Below are 25,059 nucleotides of genomic sequence, written 5' to 3'. Positions count from 1 at the left end.
GAGAGAGGACTTGATGAAATCTAAAGGCAGTTTCTTTTGTCCCCGAGACTCTATAACTCTAGATTTTTGGTGTGGGAGAAGTGGCTTAGGAGAAGTGATTACTAGAAAGAGAGTATAGTCTTTTCTGAAGTTATAAAGACAACATGAAAGAGGCCTCCTGCTTGGTCACTAATCCCAGAATGTAAGTGTCAGTCTGGCAGTTGTCACTCACTGTGAAAACGGACAGATTCCCTAGTAAAATGTTTGCCCTACAGAATGAAAGGAGCTATCGTAAATATAGCCTGGCCAGACACTGAGACTGCATTAAGTGGAAATAAGCGGAAATAAGTAGCAATATTATCATACACACAATGCATATTTCATTTAATCTTCACTACAGCCCTACAGCGGAGGCACTGATGACATCATCATCCTCATTTCACAGAAGGAAAATACGGGTATGGATAAGGTAATATGGCAAGTAGTAGTAGAGCTGGAACTTGAACTCAATAGTCTGAGTCGATAGGCCATGCAGTTAACTACAGTAGGCCACTACCTCCAACAAATTTGTTCTTGAAAGAGGTCCACAGTGTTATTTAGTCTTTTCCAGGTTCATGGGCCATATGTTACATGTCCACAATGATGTTCAGTAAAGATTACTTATAAGTCATTGAGCAATACTGATAGAGCACTCTTAATAGGCCAGGCATTAGTCTAGGGTTGGGGATATAGCAATGAGCAAAATAGACACAGAAGTGCCACTTACATGCCAGTGGAGAGAAACAGTTAATATACAAGAAGGACATTTTATAGTCAGTTAGAAAGCAGTCACTACTATAAACATAGTAGGAAAGGGGGTAGGAAATGCTGGGGAAGCAGCTTGAAATTGGGAGGTAGGAGAAGTCCCATTGAAAGGCAATATTTGAGAGGTGGGGGGGGGGTTCCTCCTTTGATCCAGGTGAAGTTGAATTTTCCATCAGCTCCGCATGGAGATTCCTGGGAATCTTGGAGAAACACCAAAGAGCAGTACAAGTTGCTACTTTAACCCCATAGCCCCCATAGCTTAAATGGGCATGGAAGTAATGGGTTAAGCAGAATGTGAAAATAAAAATAAGTGCAGCGTGCAGTCCTGGAATTGTTCATCCGTCCTAGAGGCCAAAGCCCTTGGTTGCTGCGTGCTTCCAGCTGGACTAAGTGTGGGAAGAATAGGCCACCTGCTTCTGGCCAGTGTGGCCGGAGGAAGTGGACATTTCAGGCCAGTCAGTGGCTCCTGAGGAAATGCCAGGCATCTCTCCAACAAATAGCGTATGCATTCTTGTGAGGTGTGTAGGAACCTTGCCAGCAAGGAAGATCTGACAGGATATCCGGTGTTTTGCTAACTACCTCCATCAGTTATTTTCTGCTGAGAGGTTTCCCCCACAAAACTCTAAAGCTTTGAAGAGTCCAGTGCTTTTTTCTTCCCTTTCTTTACATATATGTGACTTTAGGCCAGAAAATTTCCCACCCTTAGCTTTACGTTCCCTCCTTGCTGCTGAAGAAAAGGCATAGGATCCATGGGACAGTAAGATCTATTGCCTAGATTGATGAACTCTGAGCAATGTGAGGGCAAAAATTATGGCTTATTCATATTTTTATCCAACCCAGAAGCTATCCCCATAACCAGGGCTTGAATCTTGTAGGTGGGCAATAAATATCTGTTACAAGTTGAGTACATGTGATTCTTCCACATGGCTGTTTTAGGAATAATGGACACACAAAGATACCAAGCCTCTTAGCCCAAACAAACATAAAGTTCAACAACTTCAACTTTTATTTTAAAATAAGCAAGCAAATCTAAATGCTAGATTATCTTTCATTTAATTCGAGAGTAGAATAAAAATTACCAAATAGCAAGAATTAAAGTTCACTTCTTGGTGTCTTTGATTCTTAGTATTCGCTTTCTCTTCTGAACAAAAATTTTCTTTACGGAATATGCAAGAAGAGTAGTAGAAAATGATGGTTAGGGAGGAAATTAACAGAGTTAACCAAAACCACAGAACATACTATGGGCTTTTTTAATACGTGACTTTGCTCAGCTATCTTAGTAAGCCATTTGCCTTCATATTTTGCAGTTTTTCTTAATGTGAAAAAGCAGATAAATGTTGGGAAGAAAAAGTCTCCCTTAGGTTTTGCTTTTTAAAATGGGAATATGAGAATGGAAAGTAAAATTAAAGAGCAGAGAATCGTCATTTTGTCTGCCCTCTTTCCTCTGAAACTTTCCATTTTTGTTTTTCCATGCACTGAATGAAGACGTAAGTCTGACACTCCAGAGAAGAATGTTACTTTCATTAGAGTGACGCGGAAATGTTCAGCTAACAATTCTCTGGGCGAATTTGGCATTTTAAGAAGAGACTGGCAGTGTGTGTCAAAAATGTCCATGTTTTGAGAAAAAGTGACTTTTCTTAAATGTCATGTTTCTTTTTGCCTTTGAAAGACTAAATATCTTCACCATTACTGCTAATAAAATTATTTCGTGACATTTCCCCCCTTTCTTATGTAAATAGCTATTCTCATCCACTCTTGACCAGTCCTGAGTGCCTTTTCCATGTCTGATATATTTCCAGCTTTAGGCCTAACATACGAACATAGTAGATAAAGATAACTTTACTTGATTCACTGCAAAATAAGTTTCTGATGGAAAAAGCTAAAAGAAAGAAGCCCACACTGCTAGTTACCATTCAGTACTGCCTCTTCCATTGTTTTCCATGGGAAATTTATCAGTCAGAAAAACAGAAGCCACTCTATGTTTTTCAGACATTAAAGAACCCGAGACAGAAGATAGGTGCTTATAAGACTTTTGGAAAGGCAGGAGGAAAGCTTACCACTAGATCTCAGGTTTGCTGCTCTGGGGAAGTCAGTAAATTGAGTGGCTGACAAATGATCACAGCTGCTTCCAGCACGAAGAAAGGTGCTTTTCAGGGAAATATGCAGAGGCTGCTATAACTTCATGTCTACTGAAGTCTGGGAGTCTTCTACCTTAGCCTTCAGAGGACCAGAAATAAGGCTTTTGCCTTTTTTTTTTTCCTTCTAATTTTCACCTGAGTGACTCATGTCTAGAGTGGAAACTGCTGGCAGGGATTCTGGGAAATAGTTCCCAGGTTTTCCAGCCTTCTGATTCAGTTGAGGGCACCCGGGGGAGAAAATGATGCTGAGTTACTAGCAGATAATCTGCCAGTGGGAACAACAGAGGTTGCTGGAAGTTAGGGAATAACTAGATAGTTCAAGACAAAATCCTAGGCAGGACCAATAAACCAATGGTCTGCACACACTCTAAAAACAAAATGTTAATTATCATAAGCCCCATAGTTTCAGAAACAACCAAGTCATGCTAAATAAATGTCACTTCCTTTATTTGATAGGGCACTAGGACAGGCAAAGATGAGGAAGGCATTGCCACTGTATCTCTTGATTTGGAGGAAGGATTTTAAAAATACATCATGATATCCTTGTGCACTAGTGTGAACTGCTTGGTATTATTGTTAGGGAATTCATAACTGGTTAAACACCCCCCTTATAAAAAAGTCATTTGTGGGTTAATGTCACCCCGTCCAGAGGAAGTTCTCTAGTAATGAGCCACAAGTCTCAGAATTTAACTTTTTCTTGGGGGAAATGTCCAGAAACATAATTCTCAGAACCTTCTAAAATTATATGGCCTGAAATGGCACTCCATAACCAGCCACTGGAATGCTGTGTAATATTCTGCCTACAATTAAATATCACGTTCACATATAAATAATAAAAACATTTCTTCGCATAAATTTTCTCCCTTCTTAACAAAAGGGCTCCTGTTAGAGCAGATGCTTTTCTTAGCCAGTGCGTAACTCCCTCTTCTGCTGGTTCTGTGTAGCTAAACCCTCCTCCTGGATGAGACATGAAAGATGGTGAGAGAAAAACTGAGTATGATGCATTGTAGTGACGTAAGTGAGCTCATTCTCTTTTTCCACTTCTTATTTATTCCAAATAGTGCGAGTCAAATGCTAATGGAGAGGGATCAGTCTGGACTTAGGCTGAGGGCAGAGAGGAGCAGGGGGAAGCCCATATTTAACCTCCTATCAAAGGAGACTGTCTCACGGTGAATTCAAAATGTGTCCAAAATTATACTCATTATCTGTGCCTCCTTCTACTCACTTGCCTAAGCCAGAAAATGACATCATCCTTGAATACTGGCCTCACTCACTATATCAAAGTCAATGATCAATTCACGTCCGTTTTACCTCCAAAGTATCTCCCAAATCTCCTATTTATCTCCATCCCCCTCTTTCACCACCTTACTCGAAGTCACACTCTTTGTTCAGTAGCTTTCATGCAACTGCCTCCTATTTGGGTATACAAAGTTTCTCTTCATCTGCCAGTGTCCATGTTAATTTTTTTTCCTATCTTTTAAAGAATAATCTTGCCAAAGTGCACACCTGATCATGTCTCTCTCTTTAATACCTGTCAGTTTTTCCAATTGTCCTTAGGATAATGTCCAAACATCAAATATGTGATATCAACCTCATTACGATCTGGCTGTGCTTATCTGTCAGCTTCATCTCTTTATACTTCAACCACATTGAAATGCTTACAATTTCCTGAAACCCTCGCACCATGCCTCATTCTCCCCTCTTCTTGTCTGGCCAATGTGCATGCCTTCTTCAGATCTTCCTTAGATGTCACACCCTCTGGGCAGCCTCCCCCAACTCCGCAAGACTGGGATTCATTTCTTGTGCCACTGAAGCATGCTGTAACACATATCACATCATATCAAAGTTACTAATAAACTCTACAGAGAGTTAATCTTCTTCTACATTTTACCTAGCAGCATTTACTCTAGTACCTAGGATATGGTAAGGCCAAAACAAAGACACATTGAGTAAAGAATGGAACTAGAAGTCTAAACATAACTCTGTTCACTGAGTTTATAAATTAGGTGCTCTTGAAACCGAGTGAGCCTTGTAGCCTGAATGTGTTAGGCAGTGCTTCCCCTCTGAACGTGAATGGCAGTGGTCCACCCCATGGGCAAACTAAGAATATCATATGAGAGGAGTTGCCTTAAATCTTTTAAATTTGCATTCTGGTCACAAAATAATGTATTCTCCAACGTAGTGCACCATGTCATCTGTCAACCTGTTTTGGAGAGGTTTGACATGATTGTTTACTTGTCTTTCAACATTCAGTAGTTGTCAAACTATCTACCAATCAACCACCTGAATTAGAACAGAGAACAGAACAAACATGATAACTCTGGCGGGGCTACAATGATGTGAAATTCTTACATAATTCAGTGTGATTCTGTCATCGATAATGTATGTGACAAAAATATTTCTGTCTCTGTTTTTTTGACAAAGGCCTTTTTGTCAAGAGAGATTTTTGTGTTGAACGTTTGTCAGCCTTGTAAATCGTTTATGAAATTCAACATGCCTGAAAAAGTGGTATTTGCTCCACAAAATTCACGTAGTCTCAACTAATCCTATACAAACAAGTGCTATTCTGTTCCTTTACTCTCTTCTTTCTAATGCTTCCTACCTCAGAAGAATGAGAATACAGATCCTACCAGTAGGAAATACCTTTAGAGTTCCTGATCTCCCAATGAACACAAGATGGAAGACTTAAATGAGAGCAATATTTAAATCCAGCACCTGCTGATGGTTCTAGGCTTTGCGCCTTGTGAACTATGACAGTAGTCAGGGCTGTGTATTCAAAGCAGAGCATGCTTTATGGTTGTGCATTTGGGTACCAAGGCTGTATCAGAGGGGGAGGTGGGGGCAATTCTTCAGCCTGTGTTCCACCCCCCCACGTCATGTACCCTGGGATGCAAATACCTTTTCCGGTAGGAAAGGCATCCTCTTTCCAATGTGTCTTTTCTGGTGGAGGTGCCTTTTCAATTACATCTCTCCAGAGGGAGAGATAGACGCTAGCAGTGGTCTTGGTTAGAATTACTGCACCTTATTATCCATTTGCTGAGTTGTTGTTGTGCCTTCATGATTTCTGGTGGTGAAACCTGGTTCCACTCTTCCATAGGCTCCTTTCAGTGGAAACTTTATGACTTGGTGTTTTTAATGGAATCAAAGAAACTTGCTATTAGTCAAATAGCAGTAGGGATAAGTATATTGTATGCTCTGTATTCAACTGGGTCCGTGGGCTTATTCGTAGATATGGGATATATATATATGAACCTCTTGCTTTTTATGGAATCTAGTTTACAGGTCAGGAAATAGCTGTCTGGGAAACATTTCTCCTAGCTCTTGCAAAAATTTTAGAATACAACTATGAGGACGTTTTGGACTTGCTTTGGAAAAAGTTTCAGGTTCATTTGCTTTTGAGAAGGCCCTCTGAACTATGCAGACCTTTAAAAACATGAAACATGTTTTGCTGAAAATAACGCAAGGGAGGGAATCCTCATGAGGTTTGTGATACTTCCTGCCCTGGTCAGGCCATAAATAACATAAAAGAGTAATGCCTTTGGTATTTGAACACTTCCATGTTCAGTCTTAAAGACAAATAGAAGTACAGAGGTGTGAGAAAAATGTAGGATTTCCGTAATGAGCATTAAATGAAGGTATGATTTGAAATTTGTGTAAACTTCGGGCTTTGCCATTAATACTCAAATTTTCATGTAGATCCACTGAGAGCTTTTCCTCTAGACTTTAGTGTTAATTTATTGGAAACTAGTAAATTCATGTACACAGACACTTAAAGTTTCTCTAGGGCTTGTCTATCTCAAAATATATGGCAGTACTGATGATTTTTATAAGAATATTGAACAAGTCGTGTTATGGCAAAAGGATGCTATTGGTAGTTTCCTCAAGAAATATTTAGCTAGCTGCACCTACACATACCTAAGGAAGCAAAACCAAATCTCATTGCTGTGGCAGGTCTAAGAAAATTACAAGGAAAGAATTGTTCAAATGTATTGGTTGGTTTGTTTAATGCATGAGTTGAAAGTTGACTGATTTTTGTCTGTGATAAAATTTTAATATTAGTCCCAGTTCCTGAGACTGGAAAAGATGCATAGTTCTTTGTGCCTTAATATTGATAATATTGTGCCTAGAGCTGAATTCTAATGAGCATCTATAATTAGATGTTGAAGTGAATGGTCTTAGTGATGAGGAACTATCTGTTGAATTAATGTTGAAAATATTTGTGTATGTGTATGTATGTGTGTGTGTGTGTGTGTGTGTGTGTAGTTTTATTTCTGAACTTATACAAAAGATATTGATACTTTTGCAAAGTAAATGATACAGTAAATCTCTTTCTCCCCTAGGCCCCCAATCCTTTTCCTTACAAGGGACTCTTTCCTTCCTCCTGAACTTCTATTGTAAGTTGAAAGTCCTACTCAAGGGTACATATTATAATTCTTCCCAAAGCATCTGCAGATAAAGCTTTATATCACTAATATTAGGGACACTTGACTCTAAAGCCTTTTCCTGCAAAGCTAAGTGGTGAGCTTGCTGTTTTGAACCAAACAATGAAGAGTTCAGAGGACTGCCTTGTCGCCTGTTAATCAGATTATGCAGGACATCTCGAGTTGGGCCCTATCCCTGAGAACTCTTTTTAAGTCAGAGTTAAATATTTGCATGCCTTCCAGAATTCTTCTGTGGATTTTAAGATACATTCCTTAATATTTTACAAAAGAAAATCAGCCAAAATATTCTTAAAAATAGCTGGACTCTTTGCCTATGTAAGTTATAATTGGTGATGTGTATGTGGGGAAGAGAGACTCATTATCCCTAATCCACAGCTATAAAGACAGACAGGAACTAATTTACAGTCTCTGGATGAAAGCAAACACCCATTCAGGAGAGACAATCAGAAAGAAGTCATATCTGATGGCATGTATTTCCCTCAGTTCTGATATGCCTTTTCATTTTTTAAAATTTATTTTAAATAATTTATTTATTTTAAATAATTTATTTTAAATATTTTATTTATTTTAAATAAATAAAATTTATTTTTAAAATAAATTATTTAAATAAATTATTTTAAAATTTTAATATAATATAATATATTATATATAATATAAATTATTTTAAATAAATATTTAATATTTTAAATAATTTATTTATTTTAAATTTATTTATTTTTTTATTTTCAAGTGAAGGAAATGATTAATTTAATGATAGCTTACTGCAGAATAGGTCCTGAAAGTTTTTTGTTTATTTGTTTGTTTTTTCCTCAGCTCATTTAGCTTCACTCAGCACCTTATTATCCCTCAAACCATATTCCGGTCCACCATCTATCTTCATTAGCTCTGCTTTTCCAGGACTACACTGTCTGTGCTGCATGATGAATCATGTACATCTGTGAATGCCTCGAATGGTAGTTGTCGAGGCCTTTTGAAATAGAGCATTAACCTATAATTACATAAGATCAAATAGTTTAGATGGGAACAGGCCTCCTAAGATGTTCAGAGCATTGATGCAATCTTTTGATGATCAGTAGTTTAAAAAAAAATAGCTCACCCCCCCAACCCATTCCAAATGTCAAGTAATAAGTACGGGAAAATACAAGCACCTGGATTCCAGGCGCAAAGGGAGAAACAGTGCTGCTGATACAGTTAGAAAGGGCCATTCAGTGTTTCGGCTATCAACCCTGGAGTATGTAATCACAGTGTATGCTCAAGTTCTGAAGCGATTGCAGCTTCCCTGACATCCATCCAGATGAAGAAATAACAAGTAAAAATGAAAATGAGGGCTTCCCTGGTGGCACAGTGGTTGAGGGTCCGCCTGCTGATGCAGGGGACATGGGTTCGTGTCCCGGTCCAGGAAGATCCCACGTGCCGCGGAGCCGGCTGGGCCCGTGCGCCATGACCGCTGAGCCTGCACGTCCAGAGCCTGTGCTCCGCAACGGGAGAGGCCACGATAGTGAGGGGCCCGCGTACCGCAAAAAAAAAAAAAAAAATGAAAATGAGAATAAAAATTACATTCATTTCTAAGGGTATATTTTTGTATGTGACTAAATTCACAGAGAGCTTTTTTTTTTTTTTTTTTTAAACTCCCTTCCCCAGTGTGTTTGCCTGAACTTACCTGGAAAATGGAAACTAAGTAATAATTTTAGAAGTCTGGCCACTTTAAACCCTTACTTCACAGTGTCTCAGGCAGGTTGTGGACCTAATCCTGGACACACCCTTTCTTCACACATCCATCCTCACTTTCTCCTTGAGGGACTTTGTAATAGTTGGGCAGAGGCCATATAGGAGGTTCCTCCTACCTTCAATTGTTTGACCCATTGATCAGCTTTGGCGCCATAAATCCCTGTCTGTCATGTAATCAGGGACATAATAGAATGATAATTTTAGATTAAAGTAAATGACTTCCATTTGAGTTACTTCTTTAGGTTAAGGCTATAAGAAGTCATTGTTAAAATACACACATCTTACCCAGGATAGATAAGCCATTGACAGATTTTTAACCCATTATGGAGATGGTTTAGTTGATTATTATCATGAAAAGCAGAAAGGAGAAACTAGAGAATCTTGAAAACAATTCAGTCTATTTTGACAAAAGATGGGAAGAAGGAGGGAGAAGGGCAAAACCACATCATAGGGTGAGGTTCTTTGTGGTTTGTCTCAGAGCAGTCTGGGGGCCCTGGACATCCAGTGGATAGCACTGAGGAGTGGGGAAAGGAGTGAAATGCTGGTCAGCTAACTATGGGGATTTTTGCAGAGCTATCAGAGCTAGAAGACGGGAAATTGTCTCTGTGTAGTTAGTTAACCCTAGCAGGAAAGCAAGGGAAATTTCTGACAACAATCAAACAGATAATACGGAGAGATACTGGGTGTCCTCTGTGACTTTGGCAAGAGCAATTTCATTGATGTTGTGCGAGCAGACACCTGATTACAAGTGAAGGACTCAATTGGTGAGGAAGAAATAGAGATGCTGAAAATGGACTGCTTTTTCAAGAAGCTTGAAAAAAGAAGGAGGCTTTCAGGCTAACATGATGCTGAGAATTTATGCTTCAAAAAATCTTTCCAACACATAGCAATGATGGGTAAAATGTTAAACACACAGACACAAGCACACAAACACCACAACTGGACTCAGATATAGGATAGATATCTATGTGGATGAGAAATAGAACAGAAACAAAGAGTGGCGAGTAGAGGCTCAAGTCACAATTTTCTGAGTTTTGTAGTTGTGACAAATGATATAGCAATGCTGGGCCAGAGCTCATTAAAAGTAGTCCTTTCAAGGCAAGAATATACAATGGAGAAAAAACAGCTTCTTCAATAAGTGGTGCTGGGAAAACTGGACAACTACATGTAAAAGAATGAAATTAGAACACTCCCTAACACCATACACAAAAATAAACTCAAAATGGATTAAAGACCTAAATGTAAGGCCAGACACTATCAAACTCTTAGAGGAAAACATAGGCAGAACACTCTATGACATAAATCACAGCAAGATCCTTTTTGACCCACCTCCTAGAGAAATGGAAATAAAAACAACAATAAACAAATGGGACCTAATGAAACTTAAAAGCTTTTGCACAGCAAAGGAAACCATAAACAAGACCAAAAGGCAACCCTCAGAATGGGAGAAAATATTTGCAAACGAAGCCATTGACAAAGATTAATCTCCAAAATTTACAAGCAGCTCATGCAGCTCAATATCAAATAAACAAAAACCCAATCTAAAAATGGGCAAAAGACCTAAACAGACATTTCTCCAAAGAAGATATACAGATTGCCAACAAACACATGAAAGGATGCTCAACATCACTAATCATTAGAGAAATGCAAATCAAAACTACAATGAAGTCATCACCTCACACCAGTCAGAATGGCCATCATCAAAAAAATCTACAAACAATAAATGCTGGAGAGGGTGTGGAGAAAAGGGAACCCTCTTGCACTGCTGGTGAGAATGTAAATTGATACAGCCACTATGGAGAATAGTATGGAGGTTCCTTAAAAAACTAAAAATAGAACTACCATACGACCCAGCAATCCCACTACTGGGCATATACCCTGAGAAAACCATAATTCAAAAAGAATCACGTACCACAATGTTCATTGCAGCACTATTTATAATAGTCAGGAAATGGAAGCAACCTAAGTGTCCATCAACAGATTAATGGATAGAGAAGAAGTGACACATATATAAAATGGAATATTACTCAGCCATAAAAAGAAATGAAATTGAATTTTTTGTAGTGAAGTGGATGGACCTAGAGTCAGTCATACAGAGTGAAGTAAGTCAGAAAGAGAAAAACAAATACCGTATGCTAACACATACATGTAGAATCTAAAAAAAAAAAAAAAAACAAGGGTTCTGAAGAACCTAGGGGCAAGACAGGAATAAAGTCTCAGATGTAGAGAATGGACTTGAGGACATGGGGAGGGGGAAGGGTAAGCTGGGACGAAGTGAGAGAGTGGCATGGAATATATACACTACCAAATGTAAAATAGATAGTGGGAAGCAGCTGCATAGCACAGGGAGATCAGCTTGGTGCTTTGTGACCACCTAGAGGGGTGGGAGGGAGATGCAGAAGGGAGGAGATATGGGGATATATGTATATGTATAGCTGATTCACTTTGTTTTAAAGCAGAAACTAACACACCATTGTAAAGCAATTATGTTCCAATAAAGATGTTTAAAAATAAATAAATAAATGATAGGTCCCCAAGAAAAAAATACTAAGTCAAAGTATATGAATACTTTAGTTTCTTGATACATATTCCCAAATTCCTTTGCAACAAAACATCTAAGTTTAAATTTTCTACTGTACCACATTGTTTTTGCCAGTGATTGTGACAATGAAGGACTTTTAAAAGAACTACTTTATTATTTAAATCACTGTCCATGAAGTTTATGTAACAGCTTACTTTGTGATTTTCTTGGAATGCTTAGGTTGGCAGTGAAAAAACCAAGGCCAAATTCTATTCAACAAGAGTAACATTTAATGAAGCACTAGTGTAATCTTACGAAAAAAAGAAATCAGAAGTTTTAGTCAAATCTCTACATAGAATATTTGCAAAACCTCTCTTTAAAAAAAACCAGATTCTTATCTAGAATTGATCTCTTCATTAATATTAATAACCAATAGCTTTAATTCTCCCTGGAACTGTACATATTGAATTTTGAAAGAGAACAAATATGTTCTAAAACACCAAAATGTGCAGGGACATGCTATATGTTTAATATATACTTGAACGTTACTTAAAGAAATGAAATTGTATATACAAAATAAAATTTAGGGCTTAGTTTCACTAATAGTAATAAAAATCTATCAAAATAACTAGAAACATTGTTAACAAAATTATGATTCAGCTCAGTAGAATTGAAATCAAGATTGAAAGTGTATAAAATGGTATTATTGTAATGAGAAAGCTGAGTTAAATTCTTGTGACTATACAAAAACACTTGTTTTTATTTAGTTTAAATTATTTAAATATGGAGAGTCTATGAGAAAAGGAAGTGTATACATTAAAAATAGTACTTAGGCTACTCCCAATGGAGCTGAAAAGTATTTACATGATTATATTTCAGTAGCAGTCATCATGCCAGTATAATATTTCCCATTCATTTCTTTAATGCTAAATTAATCCAAATTTATACTTATAAATACATTTAGTGAAAAGCCTGAATTATAGGATATTTAAATTAAATGCAACTTGATTTCTTTCAAATAATGAGTCTTTACATATCACTGGATTTTTAATAACTTTGATTCTTAAGATAAACTAAAACACACACACACACAAATAAATAAGGAACATGTAGCAACAAACGTAAAAGTTACAGAGTTCATATTCTTTTCCTAGGGATGAAATTTCAGGCCCTTAGGCTACCTCCTATTAATTCAGAATTAAATGTAAAAGGAAGATTTGCAATTTAATATACCAGTTTACCCAATAAATAGCAGTGTAGAACAGCCTAATAGAAGGTCTTTACCTGAGATATTTGGGATTGTGATTTTTCTGGCTTTGTTTTTTTTTTGGGTATGGAGATGTTAAATCTGGGGTATCTTATAGTAGAAGGAAACATTTTTGCACATCTTCTATTGTTCACTGTTAGAGTATAAAGCTTGATCTTCTAAATGATGACCTTGCATTGTCAAGAAAATATTTTTGAATTGTCTTTAAAATATGCTGTCTATAAGAGGGAGACTTGTGAACATACTGCAGATGATTCCATGAAATTGTTATAATATTAAGGAGTCATTACTTATAATGGTAATTTTTACTTTTTTTTTTTCTCTTGACAATGGTACTTAATGATTTTGCTAAAGGTGGTATAATGGGAATTTTTACTTATCTGGAAAATTCATATGTACTAAATATTTATATGGACTAAATATTTTATTCCCACATGATGTTTGAAAAATGGTTTTCCCTCTACACTAATAGATACAATATGGATTTCAATTTAATTATGTAATACAGAAAATATTTTATAATATATGCTGTAAATATCAAAGGCCCATGTTATGGTATGTATTCCAAGTTTTATATTAAATGAGAATTATGCATACTATAAGCTGAATTTTGTCTCCCCCAAATTTATATGTTGAGGCCATAACAATGTGACTGTATTTGGAGATAGGGCCTTTATGGAAGCAATTAAGGTTAAATGAGGTCATAAGTGTGGGGCCCTTATCTGATAGGATTAGCATCCTTTCAAGAAGAGACACCAGAGAGTGGTTTTCTCCCTCTCTCTCTCTCCCTCTCTCTGCCACATAAGGACACTGTGAAAAGGCAGTGTCTACAGAGTCAGGAAGAAACCTTTCACCTGAACTCAACCATGCTGGCATACTGCTGTTGGATTTCCAGCCTCCAGAACTGTGAGAAAACACATTTCTGTTGTTTAAACCACCCAGTCTATGGTATTTTATTATGGCTCAAGTTGACTGAGAAAATGCATATTGATTATAAATATCATAGGTTCTGAATTCAGTGGGCCTCATTAATTAGATTATTTTTATTCATTACGAATAAAGAATATACAGAAGTTTTCATAGTCTTTTATAAACATGATTTGTCCCATTAATGTTTCCCTGAGGCTTTGTGATGACATCTCACTCTCAAGACAAATCCAGTTTGTAGAAATTTGTTTGTTCGTTGGCTGATTTATGTCACAGGCTGAGTCATAACTATAGGGCAGTGATCAGTATAGAAGATATCTGAAAATATTTCTTACTCAAACTCATTAAAACTTGCCTAAATTTAAACACAGCTGAATGGTACCATAACAAATATTTATATAATTCTATCTTCGTTGTCATAGCTGTAGTCACAGGTTCCCATATACTATGTGAAACCTCAGAATTCTCAGTTATAAGCTGCTGTACAACCCATTTGTTAATGATAAGTTCAAAAACATAAATGCAAGAGTATAGAAAGCACAGGACATATGTAGACACAGTGGTGGGCCTGTGTGCTTGTTTTCTTCAAATGTGCACTTCACAATTTTGAGCAGAATCTCAAGATGTTCCACCATTACAACTTTTTTGGTCATAGTATGATTTTCAAAATGGACTTCTTTGAGGAGGAGACATCATGACATACCACAGAGCCCTCTAGACCAGAAATTGGGAAAGTTCAGTTCTTGTTTATGCTGTATTGCTAATGAGGTCTATGACCTTGGATAAGATATTTAGCCTGTCTAGGCCTTAGTGTCCCCACTTACAGATAAACATATTAAACTAGATCAGATATCTTCATACAAGTCTTCATGGGATGAGGAGGATAAGATGAGCCTAGACAGTGGGACTCCACCCATTTTTCAAGCCAGAAACTCTGTTTTTATCTCCTAAGATTTTTTTAGGAGAAAGGGCTCTCTTGTTTTGTTTACTTAAATTTTTCAATGACTGAGCTTGATGACTTCAAATGTCATTTTTTTTTTTTTTTTTGCGGTACGCAGGCCTCACTGTTATGGCCTCTCCCGTTGCGGAGCACAGGCTCCGGACACGCAGGCCCAGCGGCCATGGCTTATGGGCCCAGCCGCTCCGCGGCATGTGGGATCTTCCCGGACCAGGGCACGAACCTGCGTTTCCTGCGTTGGCAGGCGGACTCTCAACCACTGCGCCACCAGGGAAGCCCCAAATGTTATTTTTTTAAAAAGTATTATTTGTAAGTAATCCTGATTCTATATTTATATTAATATCACAACTTAACTGATTAGATGATAAATATTCATTTAGGCTAAAATATTATTGTCTAAATTTGACAAGTTACTACATATTTTTGCAGATTCTATTGTGTATCTAGCTCTGTGCTTGATAACATAATATTTAGGATAAATTAAGAAGGTGGCATTTTTTTTTCTACATTCAACTATTTGATGCTATGATTTCCCAACTGGAATTTTTTTCCTTGAATACATTGGGATTTCTTGTTCAGAGACCTTTTATTGTTCCTCTCTATAGCACATAATTTTGGTGTCACATAGATATAGAGAATATATTTAGTCTTAGGTGTATAAGGAGCAGTGCAATTTATAAAATTTTTTGAGAGAACAAGTAACCTTGGGTAAATTAATCTCTGGATTTTAGAGATTGTATTTTGTCATTATTATTGCAGCCGTTTCAAAAATAATTCAAATTTTGTACTAGGAAGATTCACAGTCTTTAAAAGCTTAAAGAACATTGACAGACTGGTACTTATTTGAAAGACTCACAGTTATCAATGAGCAATAGGCATTACCTTGAAGAAAGTCTGTTTTTAAGTCATATTTATACATATTTCAGTCCTCCAAAAAAAGAGAAAAAGGCCAAAAATCATACAGCAAAATTCAGAAGATGTTGAATTATTAAGTGATAGTATGGATAAGACAGAAAGATTCTTTAAAAATAATCATCTACAAAATAAAGCCCTTCTAATCTTTATTTATGACAAATAGAATTGAAGATGTTACCTCACAGCCTTGATGAAAAGCTAATTTAGCAGAACAACAGTGGATAAAAGGCACAGATATAAGTGGTCAGAGGAAGGTGACAAACTACATTTAAAGGTTCAGGGCTTCCCTGGTGGCACAGTGGTTGAGAGTCCACCTGCCGATGCAGGGGACACGGGTTCGTGCCCCGGTCGGGGAAGATCCCACATGCCGCAGAGAGGCGCGGCGCGTGAGCCATGGCCGCTGAGCCTGCGCGTCCGGAGCCTGTGCTTTGCAACGGGAGAGGCCACAAGAGTGAGAGGCCCGCGTACCGCAAAAAAAAAAAAAATAAAATAAAGGTTCAGAAGGTAGCAAAAAATTGTTAAATTAGAAATGAGAAGATTGATAAAACAACTAGCATTAGGCAGGCTGATGATGTACCTTTCTTTAAAATAGTGAATGTAAGCTCATTGCTGCCTGTCACCTCACAAATCCATGTTTGTCATCTGTAGTCAATGGGTGGGTTGGTGGAAAGAGGAAGGCACCAGGATTAAGTCAGTCTTCCACAGAAGACTCTGCTCTATGTATTGAAAGGAGGCATAGAACAGAGCCATCTATCATTAGGCTAGACTTGTGGAAAATATGAGAAATGAGAAGAAAGCTGACCTGGAGCATAAAATGGGACCAGTGTTGTGATATTCAGGGATGTCTAAGAGGGACATAGTGGATCATTGCTTTCAGTCTGTTTCACAACTGGTAAAAGTGAAAGCAAAGTACTTAGAATAGGGAATAAAAAGTGCTCACGGATTTAAAAAGGAAGCTGGTAGGGGTTAATTGCAAAGGATGATGCTAAACAGAGAAAACTGAGAAAAGCAATTAAAGAAGGTGAGATAAAAAGGGAACTTGGAAATTTTCTTTTAGAACATTCAACTCATCAAACAGTCATAAATTTAGGTCTCTTAATATGTACTGTCTGGTGATCTTTACTGAGTTTATTTTATTACAGCTTTTTTGCTGGTTATTACATCTACCTCAGCAAATGAAGGCTGAGAAGTGTTCCACATGAAATATTCATTGGGTTTATAGCCTTAATCTTAAAAGTAAAAGCTGAAGTAAAAAGCTGGAATTAAAAGAGTTTTAGTGTCTATTTTATATATCTAAAATCATGGGGAGGGGATAAAATGGGATTCATCACAGGGAGGAGAAAGCTAACAGGAAGGAACTATACAGAAAGATCTTGAGAGCAAAGACCACTTTTAAAGCGGAAGTCTGAGGATATGGGAAAAAAATGAAAGAGACAAAAGAATCCGAAGAATCAAAAACTGTTAAGGCGAAGCCAAGATGTGACTTTAGCAGTCCAGCGTGGGAAATTGCTGCTAAAGGAAATGGACAGTTTCAAAGACATTTGTCTGAATGGGGGAGAGTAGCCCCTTGACTCCATCACACAGCATGGAAGTTATAAAAGAATCTAGCAAAGAAGCCATCTAAAAGGGACAGAGTTCATTTTAATTAGCAAGATAATTATAGCAGAGAAGATGCTGTTCATTGAGCACATACTCTGTACCGGTCACTTTATATTAGTTATTTGGTTTAGTTCTCACAAACAGACATTATTATCACTATTTTACAAAAAGGGAAACCAAGACTTAAGAGTTAAGCAACTCACCCAAGGTCATAACACGGAATAGAAAAACTGAGATGTGAGCCAAGATCTTTAGAGCTCAGACCTTTTCACAACATTATATTGCTTCCCATCTAACTGCCCATAGAATCTTCCATAGTCCAAAATGGAAAGCAAATAGCAGTGGCCACCCCTACCCTACACCACACCTCCTGATGCCACTGTTGAATTAGGAGCAAATGAATGCTCCAGATAAAGGCACTCTAAATAGGTTAAATAAAATGCAATAAGGAAACTACAGCCTATTGCCTATCTGTTCAGGAAGAAAAAAAAAAAAAAAGAAAATGAGAGATCCTTTTTCTATTTTTAGTTTTGTAAAGAACCTCCATACTGTTTTCCATAGTGGTTACTAAGGACAAGTAGGCTGACACAAAGGATACCCTAAAGCGGTGGTTCTCAATATTGTCAACCTCAGCTTCATAATGGAATAACTGAGGAGCTTTGAAAAGATCTTCATGTCTTTGTCCCACCCTAGAGATTCTGAATTTATTGGTCTGGGGTCTTTGGAATTTTTCTCATGGGATTTTTAATTGGAACTCCCCAGGTGGTTTTAGTATGTAGCAAAGTTCAAGAACATTTGCTCTACAAGTCGAGTTTAATAACAAGGATCATTCATTCCAGACTCCAAACAAACAGAACTCATCTTTGCATTGCCCTGTTAGTCTACAGTCTTATGAATAATAGATGCTTAATAAATGTTTGGAGAATTAACTTGACGAGCAGCAGAAAAATGATATATGTACATCCCTGGTCCTCTATACTCTGGGTACCCTGTAATGCCTCTAAATCTACATTTTTCCCAGAAGTGTTTTATGTTTCTTTCAAACAAGCCTCAGAAGAACTGCATCAGGAAATTTCTGAGTCAAGGCATATTTGTTATCTCTCATCTGTTGCCAGCGTTCTTTTGTGTAGAAGCCCCATGCTATAAACACGATGGGAATCCCCAGACTCTTCTATGCTTCTCTTGGCAAAGCATCGCACCTCAGTCAATCTTGATTCCTTCAGGGAAGCTGACCTCTGGCGGCCAGAGAGGCAGCATACCATCATAGTTAAGGGCATGGAATCAAGACTTCCTGAGTTCAAACCCACGGCCTGCTTTCTGTTTACTGCCTCTGAAACCTCAGGAAAGTTACTTAGCCTGTGTGTCTCTCAGTTTCCCCATCTATACCGTAATATGAGGATGTAATCATACCTACCACACAGGGATCTGGTGAGGCTTAGATGAGTCTGTGTATGTGAGATATTAGAACAGTGCCATGTTACATGGAAAGTGCCATATAATTGTGTACTATTTTTATGGAGAGAATATTTTATTAAAATGAGTTTATAATGTTGTCTATAAGCTTTCATCAATAGTTTAGAAGAGGAAGAGTTTTAACAAATGTTAATCTAACAGAATTTACAGGAATATGCTAAAGAGGATTTTCAGGTGTTGCTGAGAAAAGGTGTGAGATGGGCAATGGACATGGTTTGGCTTTACCATTTGGTCTTTACCTTATCTATTTTATACTGAGGCCAACCTCACTGGACACAGTATATGGCCAAGATCCATGTGGATCAAATGCACAATCAATTACTCTGAAGCCAGTAGTAATACAAAAGGCTGGACATATCCATCCTTTGGTCCCTCATTTTTGTTTTGTTTTGTTTTGTTTTGCTGTCCTTTTGCTTCCAAATAGAAATAAAATAGCAAGGGCAGTAGATGCAGCTCGTTGCGAGAAGTTGGTTGACTGTGCAATGATTTTGAAGAATCCTACATCCCATCCCCACTTCATCAGGCAAGAGGATGAGAGCTGGGATGGAACCTTTCAAAGTAGGGAGGATGGGGACTGACATGTATGTAAAGACGTGTAAGGGAGTGAGATCTGTGATTCAGGAAAGCATCCAGGTTCGACTTCATAAAGGCTTATCTGACTTGGTGAAGAAGATGATAAAAGTCAGGTTGCGGAAAGAGAGTGTAAAAGGATAGGAATTATTTATATTAAATAGTTGTAAGTGGTATTAAACTTTAAAGGTGTACATAAACCTTAATCCAAGTAGCAAGTTACCTCTAATTGGGATCCCCTAATAGAAATCAGGATGAAACTCCTTGTAAAGTTAATATCCCTACTTTAGCTGGACTCCCAAAGAAGTAACAGATCAAATGTCAGAATCTTAGAGTTGAAGATGGTTTATTTCGGGTTTCCAGCTGTGATTTTTCTGGATTTCAAAATGACTGCCTTGATATTTATTTTTTCTCTTGGGAAAGAAGGGAAAAAATCCTTTACTGCATTCCCACTGTCTAGGATATTAGCTGTTACAATTTCTATTGGCTGACCTCATGAAAGAGGACATTGCTTTTGACCAGCTCAGCTTTTCTTCCCCCTTTCTCTCACTGTAGATTACTGTACAACACACACTGCATATTGGCTTAGTCTTTGAGAAGCATTGTAACATGACCTGCAGAAAGAGACAAGCAACTGTATACTATTTCCTTCCAAGTTCCAATTGGCACAGATAAAATTCCCATGCATCACAAAATTACAATTATAGTCTGTGACTTTCTGGAAAATTCCTCATTGGGGTTTGGCTTAAAAAATTAATCTGATCTTTTACCAAAAAAAGTAGAAATAACTTCACATTCCACTTTTCATGCAGTTAATCTATCGATTAGTTTATAAAACCCAAACAAATCTAAGAAAATTAGCCATTGTAGTTTGTATTCATCAGTGATAAACTCATGCTTAGAATTGCTTAGAACATGATTAAGCATTTATGAAAGGAAACCAAAGGTTTTTCTTTGATAAAAGGAAAAAAGAAACTTCTCTCCACTTCTAACTAATTTAAAATCAGCAATAGTTTTCCTATGTTTGTTTTTGTAGACCACATGTGTGATTCAGCTGAATTCTTCTGGATGTAAAAAAAGCTCTGACAAAAACGGACAACATGTTAATACTTTGGGTTGTTTCTATGTGTCTCAATTTCCTAAATCAGGAATACAGAGGGGCTACATAGGTTTGAGATGGTTTGAAATATATTTGCCACGGCACTAATGTGAAATTAGTAAGTTTCAAAAAAGGAGAAATAGATCTACAAAATAGCATAGAATCCTAGACTGACAAGCAACTTAGAAAATTTATTTAGTGCTTACTATTCTTAAGCATCATCTATATGTAACTGGAGTGGAAATTGCAAGGTCGACAGCATTTAACTTCATGACCCGAGACCCCGTAGATGACCTCGGTATTTATTCATGGCTCACTGAAAATAGCAGAGTAAAGAAATTCTAAGCAGTAGGAGAGGGGCAAACCCCAAGTTGAAAGAAATTATTCACTTACACAAAGGCAAGAGTCTTCGAAAATCCTTCCAGCTCATTGCTAGGGAAGGAAGCGTTTAGTCACAGGTGGTTTATAAAGGCGGTTGCTTTGGGGAGAGCCCTCAGTTCTGAAGATTCTGGCTTTACACAAATGTCTGTCGTCACACTTTGTAGTTTAGAAAGTCTGTGTTTTAGCAGAAGTTTTGAAAGACTGCACAGAAGAGAATACCACAGAGTCCTTCCTCTGAAGATTTTTTGCACCCATAGGTTATAGATGGCCTCTTCAGTCCTGGGCCATGGCATTAGCTCTGGCTCCGCAGAAGTTTAGGCCCTCAGCACCTTTTTGTCTGAATCCTGAGCCTTTTAATTATTTTCTTCTGTCCTAACACTGTGCAGGCAGCTCCAGCTGAGCAGAGTGATAAGGACTTAAACATAGTCTGTGTAAGGAAGTAGCAGACCAGGCCAGTAAGAGCCCAGAGAATCTCGCTCCTACCTCTTCCAGAAGAAATCTAAAAAGATTTCTAAGTCTAGACTCTCTACTTATAAATTGGAAACTCACTTTGGGAATTCCCTGGAGACAAACCAGGGATGCATTTGTTGGCCAAAATAGAGGCACTTGGTGATTGCCTTGAAACACCTCGAAAACAGTCAAAGTTAATCCCAAGGAAAAGAGCACTTGCTAGTCTTGTAAAGTCCTTTCTAGCCCACATAGGTGTCCCTAGTATGATCAAGAAACTCTGTGGATGTGGTCAGTTCCCCAGAGAAAACAGCTTCTTCACTGAAACTGAACATTACAACTCAGGTTCTTGGGAATAGCAGTTCTCCTAAAGTCAAGTTGAAAAATTCAAGTCTTCTCAATAGAAATTTCACAGAGTGTGCTCCTCTTCCCTGGGAAGAATTTTTGAAAAAGGAAAGGACATTTTTGGTTGCTGTAGTGATAGGAGGTGTGGTACATTAAAGATAGACACAGATTCTTTGCTACTCTGTCCATTGAAAGGTGAGATCTGTTTCCTCCCCCTGGAATCCGGGTGGGCTTTGTTTTTTCTTGTTGTTTTAAAAAATTTTTTGGCTGCAGTCCACAGTATGTGGGATCTTAATTCCCCAGCCAGGGATCGAACCCACACCCCCGCATTGGAAGCCGGAGTCTTAACCACTGGACCGCCAGGGACGTCCCTGGGTGGGCTTTGTAAGTGCTCGCCAGAAGAGCAGGTGTGCCTGTCTCTGGGGCCTGGACTTAGGAGACTAGTGGCTTTCCCTTTTTCTCTCTCAGAGTATTTACTTGTGGAGCCCTCCTCAAGCATACAAGAAGTCTGCCTAAACCTCATGAGAGACCAGGTGAGAAGACTCAGAATGTATGGAGAACAGGTTCCCACATAAGCTCAGCATTCTAGCTATCCTGGCTAAGGCTATATGCAAGATTTGGGGGTAGTGACTGTCTCAATCACATGCCTCTAGGGTGAGGCAGTGAGTAGAAGCTGTAAGGGCCTCAAGGAGGCTATGAGTTAAAGTTGGAAGGGCCTTTAGGAGACTGTTGATGAGGCTTAAAGGAAATGAAAAAAATGTTACCAGAGGCTAGAGAAATAGTCTGTTGTTATGTAGTGGCAGGAAGTTTCCTGAAGCTGTTGCCTGTATTCATGTGGAAAATAGAAAAGTATCAAATGAACTGGTGTATCAGATAAAGTTTTTAAGTGGAATCTCAAAAACATCAACTTGTGTATTTTAGCTGCATATAATAAAATAGGAAAAAGAGAAAGATAAGCTAAGCTAAACAGAATTGGTCACAGTTTGAGCAAAATTTAGAGAAAATATAAAGAATTAGGATTTGCTGAGTTAAAACAAGCTTTTTTTTTTTTTTGCGGTACGCGGGCCTCCCACTGTTGTGGCCTCTCCCGTTGCGGAGCACAGGCTCTGGACGTGCAGGCTCAGCGGCCATGGCTCATGGGCCCAGCCGCTCTGCGGCATGTGGGATCTTCCCAGACCGGGACACGAAGCCGTGTCCCCTGCATCGGCAGGCGGACTCTCAACCACTGCGCCACCAGGGAAGCCCAACAAGCATATTTTAATGGGATGTTTTTAATCCAAGTTTCTCTAAGCAAAAGCAAAGAAATTCATTTAAGGCAAGGATCAAATTAAGATGTAAGTGGCTATAAGACCATTCGTTAAGGCCTCAGAAAGATTAAGGCAGGACCTCATACACCTTCTACTTATTTTAAAGGCATACTTTTTAGACCTTCTCAACTACACGATAGTATGTTTAAGAATATTAAGTGCATTATCCGACAGTGATTTCTTAGGAATAGGTATAAAAAGACTTGTCTTGGAAAGGAATGTGGGTGTGACTTTTGTTGAATGGAGTTGATTATAAACTGATATATAAAAAACCCACAATGTTTTAAAAGAAGTAGCATCAGCTTGGACTGAAGGAACAGAACAATGCAACATAGAAAGAGCTCTTTAGACCTCAAACCTAGCTGGAGACATGGATTACCTGGCTGCAAACATAAGTTAATGTTTTTATGGAAAAGGAAGGATGACTGAAATAAAGAACTCGAAAAGTAGAGCAAGAGCTGCAGACAGTCTTTACCTGCAGGCAGGGCTGGGCACTAATCATGGAACAGTGTCTTAGTTTCCTTGGGGTACCGTAACAGAATATCATAAACTGGGTGGCTTACACAACAAAGATTTCTCACAGTTCTAGAGCCTGGCAAGTCGAAGATTAAGGTACAGGCAGATTGAGTTCCTGGTGAGAGGCCTCTTCCTGGCTGGCAGATGGCTGTCTTCTTGCTGTAACTTCACATGACACAGAGAGAGAGAGAGAAAATTCTATCATATCTAATCCCATGATGAGGGCTCCTGCCTCATGGCCTAAATATCTCCCAAGGGCCCCATCTCCAAATTTCATTGCTTTGGCGGTTAGGGCTTCAACATATGAATTTGGGGGCGGGGGACACAATTCAATCTTTGGTAAACTGGCAGCATATGACCAATTGATTTCAGAATTTCTGTGGACCAAAATCTGCTGTGTGCCTCCCATTCTCTTCTGTTTGAATGGTAGTATCTGCTGAAGTTATCTTATCTCTGTCCCAACATTGTATGGTGGATGTGTGAGGGGCAGATAGAGAAGAATGACACTTGAGGAGCTGTACCTGGAATAGGTATCTGAGGAACCTTTTCTGCACGTGGAACTGGTGGAGGTGACAAGATCTTAGGCCTTGAGCAATGTCTTTGACTCCATGAATAATAGAATACAATGGAAGTGCCAGCTTCTGGCTCAGGATGTAAAAGATTGACAGCTTCCATATTCCTACTCTTAGAATGCTTGTGCTTGGAACTCTGAACTACCATGCAAGAAGGGTGAACTACCTTGGCATTTAGTGCGTGGGTACCAGGGATGCTATACCTCCTGCAACAATGGGGCAGTCACGCCTAACTAAAAATGGTTACACATGTCTTTCAACTGTTCTATAAGGCATTCATATATGTAAAAAGAACATTTAAAATTTTTTAAATTGTGGTTCTTAAAGTTCGGCCTCCAGACCAACAGCAGCATCATCATCTGAGAAATTGTTTTAAATGCAGATTTTGGGACTCCTCTCCAGACCTACTGAATCAATAACTCATGGGTGAGACCAAGAAATCCATGATTTATTGAGCCTTCTGTTGCACATTAATGCTGAGAACCACTGATCTCAGCTTAGAGCTGAAAGTTTATAGTACACACCTAATTTCCTGAGCATGCCAATGCTGTATAAGTTGAGGGAAGATTGTCCAATACCTTGCTGAGGTCTTTATCAAGAGATGTTAATCATTTTAGAAAATCACATTGTTTATGGTGTTAGGCTGTATTATGTAACACACATATATTGGTCTCCTTTTGTATCTACCTATTTGATAGCTTGATAGGCTTAAGTAACTGAATATTTTATTATAATTTCAAATATAATAGTGCCTGAACATTTACATATTTAAATATATATTGTTTTATTTTAAATTACTTTTATTTCTTCTTCAGTTTATAGTTAGGTATACATTGATTTTTTCTCTTATAAATTTATTTTATTTTATTTATTTTTGGGCGCGTTGTGTCTTAGTTGCTGCAAGCGGGCTTTCTCTAGTTGTGGCGAACAGGGGCTACTCTTCGTTGCGGTGCGCGAGCTTCTCACTGCGGTGGCTTCTCTTATTGTGGAGCACGGGCTGTAGCTGCACAGGCTTCGGTAGTTGTGGCGCATGGGCTTAATTGCTCCGTGGCATGTGGGATCTTCCCAGAA

At 38.2% G+C, this 25,059-nt stretch overlaps 1 long non-coding RNA gene across 6 annotated transcripts in view; it reads left to right on the top strand.

The window, feature by feature from the left end:
- Positions 1-25,059, top strand: part of LOC111186835 (uncharacterized) — a 206,478-nt gene that overhangs the window by 73,213 nt on the left and 108,206 nt on the right. Inside the window, exon 3 of one of the 6 annotated variants that reach the window (XR_002647994.3) lies at positions 1-25,059. This exon is cut by the window's left edge and continues 5,610 nt beyond it; it is cut by the window's right edge and continues 21,482 nt beyond it. The exons of the other annotated variants lie outside the window; for them this stretch is intronic. This is a non-coding gene — a long non-coding RNA (uncharacterized LOC111186835). 6 annotated transcript variants of the gene reach the window in all.

This window comes from Delphinapterus leucas, chromosome 3, assembly GCF_059928025.1.
Source record: "Delphinapterus leucas isolate spDelLeu-1000000601 "Yukka" chromosome 3, BTC_Dleu_Yukka2, whole genome shotgun sequence".
Lineage (NCBI taxonomy): Eukaryota > Metazoa > Chordata > Mammalia > Artiodactyla > Monodontidae > Delphinapterus > Delphinapterus leucas.
The sequence above is the reverse complement of the archived record's forward strand: the minus strand, read 5'-3'. Positions and strand labels throughout refer to the sequence as shown.